The sequence below is a fragment of the Pongo abelii genome, chromosome 4 (genome assembly GCF_028885655.2).
Source record: "Pongo abelii isolate AG06213 chromosome 4, NHGRI_mPonAbe1-v2.0_pri, whole genome shotgun sequence".
NCBI lineage: Eukaryota > Metazoa > Chordata > Mammalia > Primates > Hominidae > Pongo > Pongo abelii.
Genome location: NC_071989.2, coordinates 116,967,571 through 116,981,516, shown reverse-complemented (window position 1 = coordinate 116,981,516; position 13,946 = coordinate 116,967,571). Strand labels below are relative to the sequence as shown.

At 35.8% G+C, this 13,946-nt stretch overlaps 1 protein-coding gene across 22 annotated transcripts in view; it reads right to left on the bottom strand.

Annotated features, from left to right (window-relative positions):
* The window catches only part of FER (FER tyrosine kinase), a 450,919-nt gene that overhangs the window by 208,985 nt on the left and 227,988 nt on the right, over positions 1–13,946 (bottom strand). The gene's annotated exons all lie outside the window — the stretch shown is intronic.

Genomic DNA, 13,946 nt, shown 5'->3' with positions numbered 1-13,946 from the left:
AATCTACGTCTGATTGGTGTACCTGAAAGTGACGGGGAGAATGGAAACAAGTTGGAAAACACTCTGCAGGATATTATCCAGGAGAACTTCCCCAATCTAGCAAGGCAGGCCAACATTCAGATTCAGGAAATACAGAGAACTCCACAAAGATACTCCTCGAGAAGAGCAACTCCAAGACACATAATTGTCAGATTCACCAAAGTTGAAATGAAGGAAAAAATGTTAAGGGCAGCCAGAGAGAAAGGTCGGGTTACCATCAAAGGGAAGCCCATCAGACTAACAGCGGATCTCTCGGCAGAAACCCTACAAGCCAGAAGAGAGTGGGGGCCAATATTCAACATTCTTAAAGAAAAGAATTTTCAACCCAGAATTTCATATCCTGCCAAACTAAGCTTCATAAGTGAAGGAGAAATAAAATACTTTACAGACAAGCAAATGCTGAGAGATTTTGTCACCACCAGGCCTGCCCTAAAAGAGCTCCTGAAGGAAGCGCTAAACATGGAAAGGCACAACCGGTACCAGCCACTGCAAAATCATACCGAAATGTAAAGACCATTGAGACTAGGAAGAGACTGCATCAACTAACGAGCAAAATATCCAGCTAACATCATAATGACAGGATCAAATTCACACATAACAATATTAACTTTAAATGTAAATGGACTAAATGCTCCAATTAAAAGACACAGACTGGCAAATTGGATAAAGACTCAAGACCCATCAGTGTGCTGTATTCAGGAAACCCATCTCACGTGCAGAGACACACATAGGCTCAAAATAAAAGGATGGAGGAAGATCTACCAAGCAAATGGAAAACAAAAAAAGGCAGGGGTTGCAATCCTAGTCTCTGATAAAACAGACTTTAAACCAACAAAGATCAAAAGAGACAAAGAAGGCCATTACATAATGGTAAAGGGATCAATTCAACAAGAAGAGCTAACTATCCTAAATATATATGCACCCAATACATGAGGACCCAGATTCATAAAGCAAGTCCTGAGTGACCTACAAAGAGACTTAGACTCCCACACATTAATAATGGGAGACTTTAACACCCCACTGTCAACATTAGACAGATCAACGAGACAGAAAGTCAACAAGGATACCCAGGAATTGACCTCAGCTCTGCACCAAGCGGACCTAATAGACATCTACAGAACTCTCCACCCCAAATCAACAGAATATACATTTTTTTCAGCACCACACCACACCTATTCCAAAATTGACCACATACTTGGAAGTAAAGCTCTCCTCAATAAATGTAAAAGAACAGAAATTGTAACAAACTGTCTCTCAGATCACAGTGCAATCAAGCTAGAACTCAGGATTAAGAATCTCACTCAAAACCGCTCAACTACGTGGAAACTGAACAACCTGCTCCTGAATGACTACTGGGTACATAACGAAATGAAGGCAGAAATAAAGATGTTCTTTGAAACCAACGAGAACCAAGACACAACATACCAGAATCTCTGGGATGCATTCAAAGCAGTGTGTAGAGGGAAATTTATAGCACTGAATTCCCACAAGAGAAAGCAGGAAAGATCCAAAATTGACACCCTAACATCACAATTAAAAGAACTAGAAAAGCAAGAGCAAACACATTCAAAAGCTAGCAGAAGGCAAGAAATAACTAAAATCAGAGCAGAACTGAAGGAAATAGAGACACAAAAAACCCTTCAAAAAATTAATGAATCCAGGAGCTGGTTTTTTGAAAGGATCAACAAAATTGATAGACCGCTAGCAAGATTAATAAAGAAAAAAAGAGAGAAGAATCAAATAGATGCAATAAAAAATGATAAAGGGGATATCACCACTAATCCCACAGAAATACAAACTACCATCAGAGAATATTACAAACACCTCTATGCAAATAAACTAGAAAATCTAGAAGAAATGGATAAATTCCTCAACACATACACCCTCCCAAGACTAAACCAGGAAGAAGTTGATTCTCTGAATAGACCAATAACAGGAGCTGAAATTGTGGCAATAATCAATAGCTTACCAACCAAAAAAAGTCCAGGACCAGATGGGTTCACAGCCGAATTCTACCAGAGGTACAAGGAGGAGCTGGTACCATTCCTTCTGAAACTATTCCAATCAATAGAAAAAGAGGGAATCCTCCCTAACTCATTTTATGAGGCCAGCCTCATCCTGATACCAAAGCCTGGCAGAGACACAACAAAAAAAGAGAATTTTAGACCAATATCCTTGATGAACATTGATGCAAAAATCCTCAATAAAATACTGGCAAACAGAATCCAGCAGCACATCAAAAAGCTTATCCACCATGATCAAGTGGGCTTCATCCCTGGGATGCAAGGCTGGTTCAATATACGCAAATCAATAAATGTAATCCAGCATATAAACAGAACCAAAGACAAAAACCACATGATTATCTCAATAGATGCAGAAAAGGCCTTTGACAAAATTCAACAACCCTTCATGCTAAAAACTCTCAATAAATTAGGAATTGATGGGACGTATCTCAAAATAATAAGAGCTATTTATGAAAAACCCACAGCCAATATCATACTGAATGGGCAAAAACTGGAAGCATTCCCTTTGAAAACTGGCACAAGACAGGGATGCCCTCTCTCACCACTCCTATTCAACATAGTGTTGGAAGTTCTGGCCAGGGCAATTAGGCAGGAGAAGGAAATCAAGGGTATTCAATTAGGAAAAGAGGAAGTCAAATTGTCCCTGTTTGCAGATGACATGATAGTATATCTAGAAAACCCCATTGTCTCAGCCCAAAATCTCCTTAAGCTGATAAGCAACTTCAGCAAAGTCTCAGGATACAAAATCAATGTGCAAAAATCACAAGCATTCTTATACATCAATAACAGACAGACAGAGAGCCAAATCATGAGTGAACTCCCATTCACAATCGCTTCAAAGAGAATAAAATACCTAGGAATCCAACTTACAAGGGATGTGAAAGACCTCTTCAAGGAGAACTACAAACCACTGCTCAAGGAAATAAAAGAGGATACAAACAAATGGAAGAACATTCCATGCTCATGGGTAGGAAGAATCAATATCATGAAAATGGCCATCCTTCCCAAGGTAATTTACAGATTCAATGCCATCCCCATCAAGCTACCAGTAACTTTCTTCACAGAATTGGAAAAAACTACTTTAAAGTTCATATGGAACCAAAAAAGAGCCCGCATCGCCAAGTCAATCCTAAGCCAAAAGAACAAAGCTGGAGGCATCACACTACCTGACTTCAAACTATACTACAAGGCTACAGTAACCAAAACAGCATGGTACTGGTACCAAAACAGAGATATAGATCAATGGAACAGAACAGAGCCGTCAGAAATAATGCCACATATCTACAAGTATCTGATCTTTGACAAACCTGACAAAAACAAGAAATGGGGAAAGGATTCCCTATTTAATAAATGGTGCTGGGAAAACTGGCTAGCCATATGTAGAAAGCTGAAACTGGATCCCTTCCTTACACCTTATACAAAAATTAATTCAAGATGGATTAAAGAGTTAAATGTTAGACCTGAAACCATAAAAACCCTAGAAGAAAACCTAGGCATTACCATTCAGGACATAGGCATGGGCAAGGACTTCATGTCTAAAACACCAAAAGCAATGGCAACAAAAGCCAAAATTGACAAATGGGATCTAATTAAACTCAAGAGCTTCTGCACAGCAAAAGAAACTACCATCAGAGTGAACAGGCAATCTACAAAATGGGAGAAAATTTTCGCAACCTGCTCATCTGACAAAGGGCTAATATCCAGAATCTACAATGAACTCAAACAAATTTACAAGAAAAAAACAAACAAGCCCATCAAAAAGTGGGCGAAGGACATGAACAGACACTTCTCAAAAGAAGACATTTATGCAGCCAAAAAACACATGAAAAAATGCTCACCATCACTGGCCATCAGAGAAATGCAAATCAAAACCACAATGAGATACCATCTCACACCAGTTAAAATGGCAATCATTAAAAAGTCAGGAAACAACAGGTGCTGGAGAGGATGTGGAGAAATAGGAACACTTTTACACTGTTGGTGGGATTGTAAACTAGTTCAACCCTTGTGGAAGTCAGTGTGGCGATTCCTCAGGGATCTAGAACTAGAAATTCCATTCAACCCAGCCATCCCATTACTGGGTATATACCCAAAGGACTATAAATCATGCTGCTATAAAGACACATGCACATGTATGTTTGTTGCGGCACTTTTCACAATAGCAAAGACTTGGAACCAACCCAAATGTCCAACAATGATAGACTGGATTAAGAAAATGTGGCACATATACACCATGGAATACTATGCAGCCATAAAAAATGATGAGTTCATGTCCTTTGTAGGGACATGGATGAAATTGGAAATCATCATTCTCAGTAAACTATCGCAAGAACAAAAAACCAAACACCGCATATTCTCACTCATAGGTAGGAATTGAACAATGAGAACACATGGACACAGGAAGGGGAACATCACACTCAGGGGACTGTTGTGGGGTGGGGGGAGGGGGGAGGGATAGCATTGAGAGATATACCTAATGCTAGATGACGAGTTGGTGGGTGCAGCGCACTAGCATGGCACATGTATACATATGTAACTTACCTGCACACTGCGCACATGTACCATAAAACCTAAAGTATAATAATAATAATAATAATAATAATAAAAGATTAAAAAAAAAAAAAAGAAAAAAACCCAGCAAAAAGTAGGCTAACGACATGAAGAGACAATTCTCAAAAGAAGATATACAATTAGCCAACAAATATTTGATGAAATGCTCAACATCACTAATAATTCGGGAAATGCAAATCAAAACCACAATATGATACCGCCTTACTCCTACAAGAATGGCCATAATAAAAAAATCAAAAAATAATACATGTTGCCATAAATGTGGTGAAAAGGGAACACTTCTACACTGCTGGTGGGAATGTAAACAAGTATAAACACTATGGAAAACAATATGGAGATTCCTTAAAGAAAAAAAAGTAGAACTACCATTTGATCCAGCAATCCCACTATTGGGTATCTATCCAGAGGAAAATAAGTCACTGTACGAAAAAGGTATTTGCATACATATGTCTATAGCAGCACAATTTGCAATTGCAAAAATATGAAACCAACCCAAATGCCCATCAATCAATGAGTGGACAAAGAAATTGTGGTGTATATATACCACGTAATACTATTCAGCCATAAAACAGAACAAAATAACGGCATTCGCAGCCACCTGGATGCAACTGGGGAGCATTATGCTAAGTGAAGTAACAGAGGAATGAAAACCAAACATCGTATGTTCTCACTCATGAGTGGGAGCTAAGCTTTGAGGATGCAAAGGCATAAGAATGATACAATGGACTTTGGGGACTCATGGGAAATGGTGGGAGGGAATCAGGGGTATAAGACTACACAACTGGGTACAGCGTATACTGCTCGGGTAATGGGTGCACCATAATCTCAGAAATCACCACCTCCATAAAGAACTTACTCATGTAAGCAAACACCACCTGCTCCCCAGAAACCTATTTAAAAAGAAACAGAGAGAAAAAAAAAACTTTTAAAAAGTGGAAAGAAACAAATAGTGACTGTCAGGTTAAATGGACGAAAAAACAAAAAGATTAAAATGTCAAAGAGTAGAACAATTTATATTACTATTTACTGTAAAGATATCATCCCGTTATGGTCCAACTTTTTAAATTTTGCTAAAAATGTTTCAAAAAATAAAATCTATTTAGAGCTTTATTTGTACATATGGTTACATTGAATTGTTATACTTTACATTTATTTTTAAAAACAATTTTAGTCACTCTCATGTGACCTGTCAGCCCATGTCCACTCTCCATTTAAACCCTGAATTTGTAGTATGTTTCTCCCTATTTTTATGAGTTATTTGCATGATAAGCACTAGTCTTAATTTGTAATTTGTCTTATTATCTTGGAATTATTCTTTTAATATTTTAGATTAGAATATTATTAGATACTCAAAATTGCTAACATTAACCTTTTTTATTTTCTGTGGGTTTTCTAACCTCTAAATGTCTTATCTCCATGTCCAAAAGTTTATAAATATTAAGTTATATTTTATTCTTTCTTACAACTTGATTTTATATGTAATTCTAATTCATTTTAAAAGTATAATACTGTAAAAAGCGACGTCTAAACTGCTGCTTTACCAAATTGCTACCAGTTTATCTCACCACCATGGATTGAGAGACAATTCCCTTTCCAATTGATTTTTGATATATCCTTTGTTACAGTTTCCCCAAGAACTTTTAGATAAATGACAATTTGTCATATTTGTGTGTTTTTTAGTGTAATAAAAAGACATGAGCATAATACTCAATGAATATTAAGTACTGTATTATATTCAATGAAATATAACTCAATGAATAATACAGAATGTAAAAAAAATAACTATCGTGGCATTTACTTATTCTCCAACATCATGTTTGGGAAAAGAATAATTTCAGTTCCCAGTTAGTTTTCTTCTATAGCATTTTCAAATATGCTTTGATAATCCTTCAAACAAATCTTATACTCTTCAGCTTTATTCCTTAAGGATATTTAAACTTGTATATATAATAACTTGGATTTCATAGGACATTTTATACAATTTTTATATTTATATATTCTGAGCTATTATTAACTTGACTAATTGAATTGTTTCTGTAAATCTGGTGAACACATTCTCAATTCCTTTTTCTATATTCCTCTAAATCTTTGCCTAGAGTAACTTTAACTCCCCATAAAGAGAATTTTAAGAAATAAGAATGGTAAGACAGGATTCTGGGAAAACTTTTAGGGATCTTTTACTTTTGGAAGAATAAAAGGTAAGACAAGCAAAGGAAAGGACAGAAAACTGCTAGTAGAACTTGACCTAAAATAATATTTTTGAAAAATTAAATGAGTCCCCAGAGTATACATTTCAAGAAGAGTAGGCACCATGTCTGTTTTGTTTTTTTACTGTATTGCCAGCACCAGAGGCAAAGCAGGTGCTCAATAAATATTTGCTGACTGCATGAAAGAAACCAAGAGAGCAGAGAGAAAGAGAGAGCGGATGATAGAGCAAATGGAGAATGAAAGTGTAAGCACAAGTATATGGATGTGTTAGCTTGCTTTCAGTAGCTGTTTAAGGTATCTCACAATTCTACCCATTTTTGGGAGAAGAATCTGGGTAGTGCATTTTAGCTAACCTAGAAGGTCTTGAAATAAGGAGCTGTTTAAATCACCATATGTCTCTTGCTCCTCTATGACCTTGATTCTGCCATTAAAATTGTAAACCGCCTAAGTCAAATTTCACCCACAGACTTCAGATGAGTAACTCCAGTGTTCCCTCTGCTCTCAACTTAGGAATTCTGTATGGCTTAGAAATACTACTCATCTGCTTAATGTGTTGATGAAACTACTAAGGATGACTGTCATGTCAAAAACTTCACTGTCATAAGAGGACAAAAATTAATTTACTACTTTACATACATTTCATACCTAGAAGAATACTATGAATCAGCTGTCCATATTTCTGCCCAAAATCTACCCAATTTTAAAATATAATTAGATTTCAACTTGGTTTAAACCAAAAGCACAGAGGCATTTTAAGGAAGCATACAGTAAAGTAAAAGAATAGGGGTTTTGAGGAAGCAGTAAAGAGCTCAGACTGGGAAAAAGTGTTAAACTATGGTCTAAGTATAAATCTTAGTCAGAGATGCTATTGGTTTTGTAATTTTGTGCTAGTAATTCCTTTTTCAGAAGTCACATTGAACAGAAATGTTCAATATGATGCTCAATTATGTCCAAAATTGTTCCTGACCCTGTACATATTTCCATATTGTCACAGCATCTCATCAAGATTAGAATCATTCAATTTATCAATTCGCTCATTCAACAAACATTTACTGAATACGTACTAGGTGCTAGGGAACGCAATGGCCCAAAATAGACACCATCCTTGCCATCATGGGGTTTACTGTGTAGTGGCATTAGTATATTAGTAGTAGTAATAAACAAATAACAGAAACAGTTAACATATTTAGTATGCATGCCATTTAAGACAACAGAACCAATGAGGTAAAATTATCACCATTTTATGGATGAGAAAATGAGGCTTAAATAGGTGAATGCTAGTAAATGTATAATTACAAAAAAAAGAAAAAGAAAAATGTTGAGAAGGAAAACTGAAGTGTGTAGGGAATATCTGATAATTGCCTAGGAGTTGGGGACATATTTCTGAAGAAATAATCTTCACAGTAGCTTTCTTGACTCAACCTAAAATATGACAGACCAAACATAGGTTTAAGAATTATAATTCTTACAAAGATGAACTTTACTATTTACTGTTTCAAATCACTTCAGAATGATTACAGTGAATAGTTTATAAGAGGAATACTGAAAAAAATAGTGTTAATGCAGAATATTATTTCAGATACATTTCTTTTGAGTTCTATAAGACTGCAAAAATCAATTTTGGAACATCAACTTCTCCAAAAAGCCATAAAATAGGCATTTCTGCACCACTGATTCTTGATCATTAGGATGCTTGGAGATGATTAAAGTTTAAAGAGGTCATTGCTTATACCTCAAATAATTACCAGCCTAGTCCCTGATAAATGCAGTTTTTTCTCTTATTACCAAAGGTAGAATGCACGTGCTTTTACTACAAATTCCTACTATATTCTCCATCTAAAATACAAAGATAAGGTCATAACAATAACTTACAGGCTCCAGATACCTTTTTCTTCTTTCCATCTAGATTAGTTTATGTTACAGGTTCTCAAACTTTAGGGAGCATCTAAATCACCTAGAAGGGTCATTAAAACACAGAAAGCTGGGCCCTACTTTCAGAGTTTCTGATTCCGTAGGTGTGGGGTGGAGTCAGAAAATTTGCATTTCTAACAAGTTCCCAGGTGATGTTGACTTTACTGGTCCAGGGCCTGCAATTTCAAAACCACTGGTCTAAAAGGTGAACCACAGGGAGGTCTATAAGTAAAAGTGGGAAAGTACTCATATTTCCCAGCGTCAGTGGTCCTTAACTAGCATCATTGATGGTTATAAGAAACAGTCACAAAAATTCAATAAACTCTTACTACGAACATGAAATTACAGGCACTCTCCTCTTAGGTGCCACTTGGAGAGGCAGCACGGCATAATGTTGAAGACAAAATACCCTCAAGTCAAAATGTCTGGGTTGGAATCCAAGCTCTGCCACTTAATAGTTATGCAGTCTTGAACAAATTATGTAACTTCTCTGTGCCTCAATTTCCTCATCCGTAAAACTAGGAAAATAATATCCACTTCGTAAGATTTTTACAAAAATTTAAAGAGTAAAGCACTTAGAACAATGTCTGATTTATATTACATATAAATGTTTATTAAATAAATGCTAGTCTTCTGATTAAAGTCTTACAAAAGCTATCTCTAAGGTCTCAGGACTATGCACAGCTGTTCTCTTCAGCACCTTCCTTTATTTTACACTTTTATTGTTTACTCACACTCAGAACTGAATGTCTAGCCTATATCGACTTTAGAGGAACCTTGATAAACATTTCTGTATAATATTTACCTTATATAAGCAGGAAATATATATTTATACCCTCCTTAAATATGTATATATGCTTTTTTCCTCTTCTCTCCAGTTTCAACATCCCCTCATTTTTAGCCTGTTTTATTTAACATAGCTTTGCAAATGTCTCCTAATCCTTTAGGGGAATTAAGCAAGATATATAAATCAATGACCCCCATAAATATGCTCTGACTTTTTCCTATGTTTAAATACTACAGTCATTAAACAATGGAAGTAAACTAAAACACATTATTAAGCTTCAATTATGAACTAAAAAAAAAACTTCAGCCATTGTGTGTTACCTTTTACACAATAATGAGCTATAATACAAGCATACCTTATTTTATTGTGCTTCACTTTACTGTGATTTGTAGATATTTCTTACAAATTGAAGGTTTGGCAACCGTGGGTCAATCAAGTCTATTGATGTCATTTTCCAACAGCACGTGCTCACTCCTTCTCTAAAAAACCCTACCAAAAGTTATTCTTTTCCCCTTTTAACAAAAACATGTTTTTCAGTTTTTACTAAAATTTTATCAAATGACAAGAAATCTGAATTATAGGTTGAATGTTATATCTGTTCAACAAAACACTTGTTTCTTTTGCTTTTTCACATAATTCAGTAATAGGGTCAGACCCACAGAGGATATTCACCAATCACTCATGGACTATGGCAATCAGGTGACAATAATGAAAATGCTCAGTCTTCTGAAGAGTGTTTGGAAATTCACTCTGTTATCGGTCTAAACCTATAAACACTGTTTCTTCACTATGACTTCTAAATGCTTCCTTTGATCTTGCAAAGGGCCTGAAAAACCACCCAATTTTAAAACAATTTCAAACAGATTAGTCTGTGACATGGGAATTGACGATGAAATTTCACATTTCTATATATGTCAGGTGAAATGGCATTGAAGAAACAGTAAGTGCTATTTTGGCTTGGAATATTTCTGTTAGATAGAGGAATCAAAACAATTACAGGAGTTTATCAAAACAGGAGATGCTCTCCTGTATAGATGAATACTGAATATTCAATTTATGCAGAAATTTTAGACCTTTGTAAATTTTCTTGGTCTTTACTCTTCTCTATGGCCTTCCTCTTTTTCTAAGATTTTAGACCTCAAGGATCCCAATGCTTCTTGTTTTTTACTCTCTCCTGGCCTACCAGTATAAATTTATACACAGAGGCATGGTACATGGCTGAAATGAATGTCATTCACAGTAAGATTTTCCCTGAATCCATCATTTGTAATTTCATCCTTTTGATCTCACTCACAGAAAGGAAAAAATTTGGTTTTGTTTTTTATGTTGTTTGTTTCGTTTCAAGGATTTGTTTCTGTTCCTCATCTTCATTGAAACAATTGATTACTTAGTATGGGCTGAACAGAAAAAAAACAAGTTTTGTAATTTAGAACAGTGCTTCTCAAACCACAGATCACTTTAATGATAATTACCTGGTATCTTTTTGAAAATGCAGATCTTGGTACCCCATCCCATATTCACCGGATCCTAATCCCATTGTAATGGTCCTAGAACCTCCACATCTCACAAACAGTGCAGATGATCCGCACATATCTTCTGAACAGGCTTTCCTGCCAGATTTCTTCCAGGAAATAATCAGGAAGAACTTTACAGGAAAGAATATTGCTTTAATTGTCTATAACCACAAGCTAGGATTTCTAAGGGTAAATAATGGAAATGCAATTTGCCAACAATCAAAGTGGTAACTCAGGCCTCTCCAAATATCTAAAAACATAGTTTGAGTCACAAATCTATGATATTGAGAATAATACAAATAAGCTCTACAGGAATGACACACACAAGAAATCACTGAATCATTAAACAATAATTACTTCCTTACCTATAGGTAGTTGCATAACACTTCCAAGTTAGTAATCCCAGTAATTTCTCCAATCTGAATATTTTTTAGTTTCATTGGCTCTTTCTTGAAGGTGACTACTAGAATTATAATCTAAGGGATGTAAGTGCCACTCACATCCTTGAGTAAGAACCAGACTATTGTCTCTGATTTATTAATCATAATATTCCTATTAATGCCTAGATCTTTTTGGGCTTCATGTATACAGTTTGCATCTATGAGTATATATAGTGCTATGTTCTTTAAAACATTCTCTCAACGCATATTTATTGAGTACCTTTTATGTACCACAATTAAACCACGATCAAGGAAGACAAAGATGAATTAATATACTCCCTGACTTCACAAATCCACAACAGAAGTATTTTTAAAAAATAATTTCAATACTACAAAATAAGTAATGTAATCATGCTTGTGAATTGTATGCAAGCACAGGGAAAGGAGGACCTAATATGAACTGGTAAAGAAAGACTTTAAACGGAACTGATGCCCAAAATATATTTCCAAGAAAGAGCGCAGCGTTACAAAGATAGAAAGGTATGAAATAACAGACCACATTCTGGGAGTGAAAGGGATTTTGGTAAATTGCAGCTTCAGACATGCAAAGGATTGTCAGGAGAAACAACTGGAAAAACTGAAAAAAATCTATAAAGGATTTTTGTATGTTAGAATGTATCAACCTGATCAATGAGTAATGTAGACTCATTAGGGTATTTTAAGTATTTAAATAACATAATAGATCATTATTTTAGATATTCCAAACATCTAAACATGATAAAGGCAAACAGGAGAAACAGGAGTTAGCTAGGCACGATGGCTCATGCCTGTAATACCAGCACTTCAGGAGGCCAAGGCGGGCAGACTGCTTGAGCTCAGGAGTTCGAGACCAGCCTGGGCAACACAGTGAAACCCCGTCTCTACTAAAAATACAAATATTAGCCAATCGTAGTGACATGCATCAGTGGTCCCAGCTACTCAGGAGGCTGAGGCAGGAGGATCGCTTGGGCCCAAGAGGCAGGGGCTACAGTGAGCCAAGATCGTACCACTGCACTCCAGCTGGGTGACAGAGTGAGACTCCATCTAAACAAAAGAGAAAGAGGAGAGAAACAGGAGTCACTTCACAAGCGTCTGACCCACATTGCTGAAGGCCTCAGCTGAGATAGCTGCAGCAAGGATATAGAGCAGGTAACAAATCTGAAAGCCATTATGAGGTTTAAGTTACAGGAATTCATGACTCATTAAATGTGAAGGATGAGGAAAAGGGTGTATATAAATATTCCAAATATGTTTTTATGCCAGAATGGATAGTGTTAACAAAGACCAAAACTGAAAAGTAGGGGCAGTGGGGAACATAGAAGTGAATCAACATAATGAGTTCATGCTTATAAATGCTGAGTTTGAGATTCTATATTCTTATACAGTTGACCCTTGAACTAAATAGGTTTGAACTGTGTGGATTCACTTATACATGGACTTTTTAAATTAAATACATTGGAAAATATTTTTGGAAATTTGAGACAACTTGAAAAAGCAGATGAATTGCCTAGCTTAGAAATACTGAGAAAAAATAAGAAAAAGGTATGCCATGAATCCATAAAATACATCTATTAGTCTATCTTATTTACTACCATAAAATATACATAAACCTATTATAAAAAGTTAAAATTTATCAGAATTATGCACACACACAGACCATACATGGTGCTATTTGTAGCTGAGAAAAATATGAACATAAAAATGCAGTATTAAATCACAACTGCATAAAATTAACTGTAGTACATACATTACTACTGTAATAATTTTGTCGCTACCTCTCATTGCTATTGTGATGAGCTCAAGTGTTGCAAATATCTGCTTAAAATGCTGTGTGATGCTAATCATCTCTGTGTGAGCAGTTTGTCTTTATACTAAAGTCTATCCCAGTAAAAAGTGATCTCTTGTGGTTCTTGTGAATTCTTCATCATGTTTAATGCAATACCATAAACCTTGAATAACACCATGGGACCCACACAAAGTGCCACTAGTGATGCTGGAAATGCTCCCAGCAGAGAAAAGTCATAATATTACAAGAGAAAGTTGAATTGCTTGATATGCACCATAGATTGAGGTCTGAAGCTACAGATGCCCACCATGTCAGAGAGATCATTCATCTTGTAAACAGATGATACAAACTTACGGTATCAATAAATACAGTACAATACTATAAATGTATTATCTCTTCCTTATAATTTTTAAAGTAATATTTTCTTTTCTCTGCCTTATTGTAAGAATATAGTATAGACATATAGCATACAAGATATGTGTTAAATATGTTATCAGTAAGGCTTCTGGTCAACAGTAGGCTATTAGTAGTTGTTCCTGGGAAGTCAAAAGTCATATGCAGATTTTTGACTATGCACGGGGTCAGCACCCCTCACCCCCAGGTTGTTCAGGGGGTCAACTGTATATGAATTCTAACAGGATGGCTACAAGAAAGGGAACAAAGGAAGAAGGGGCTAAATTGGGCAGG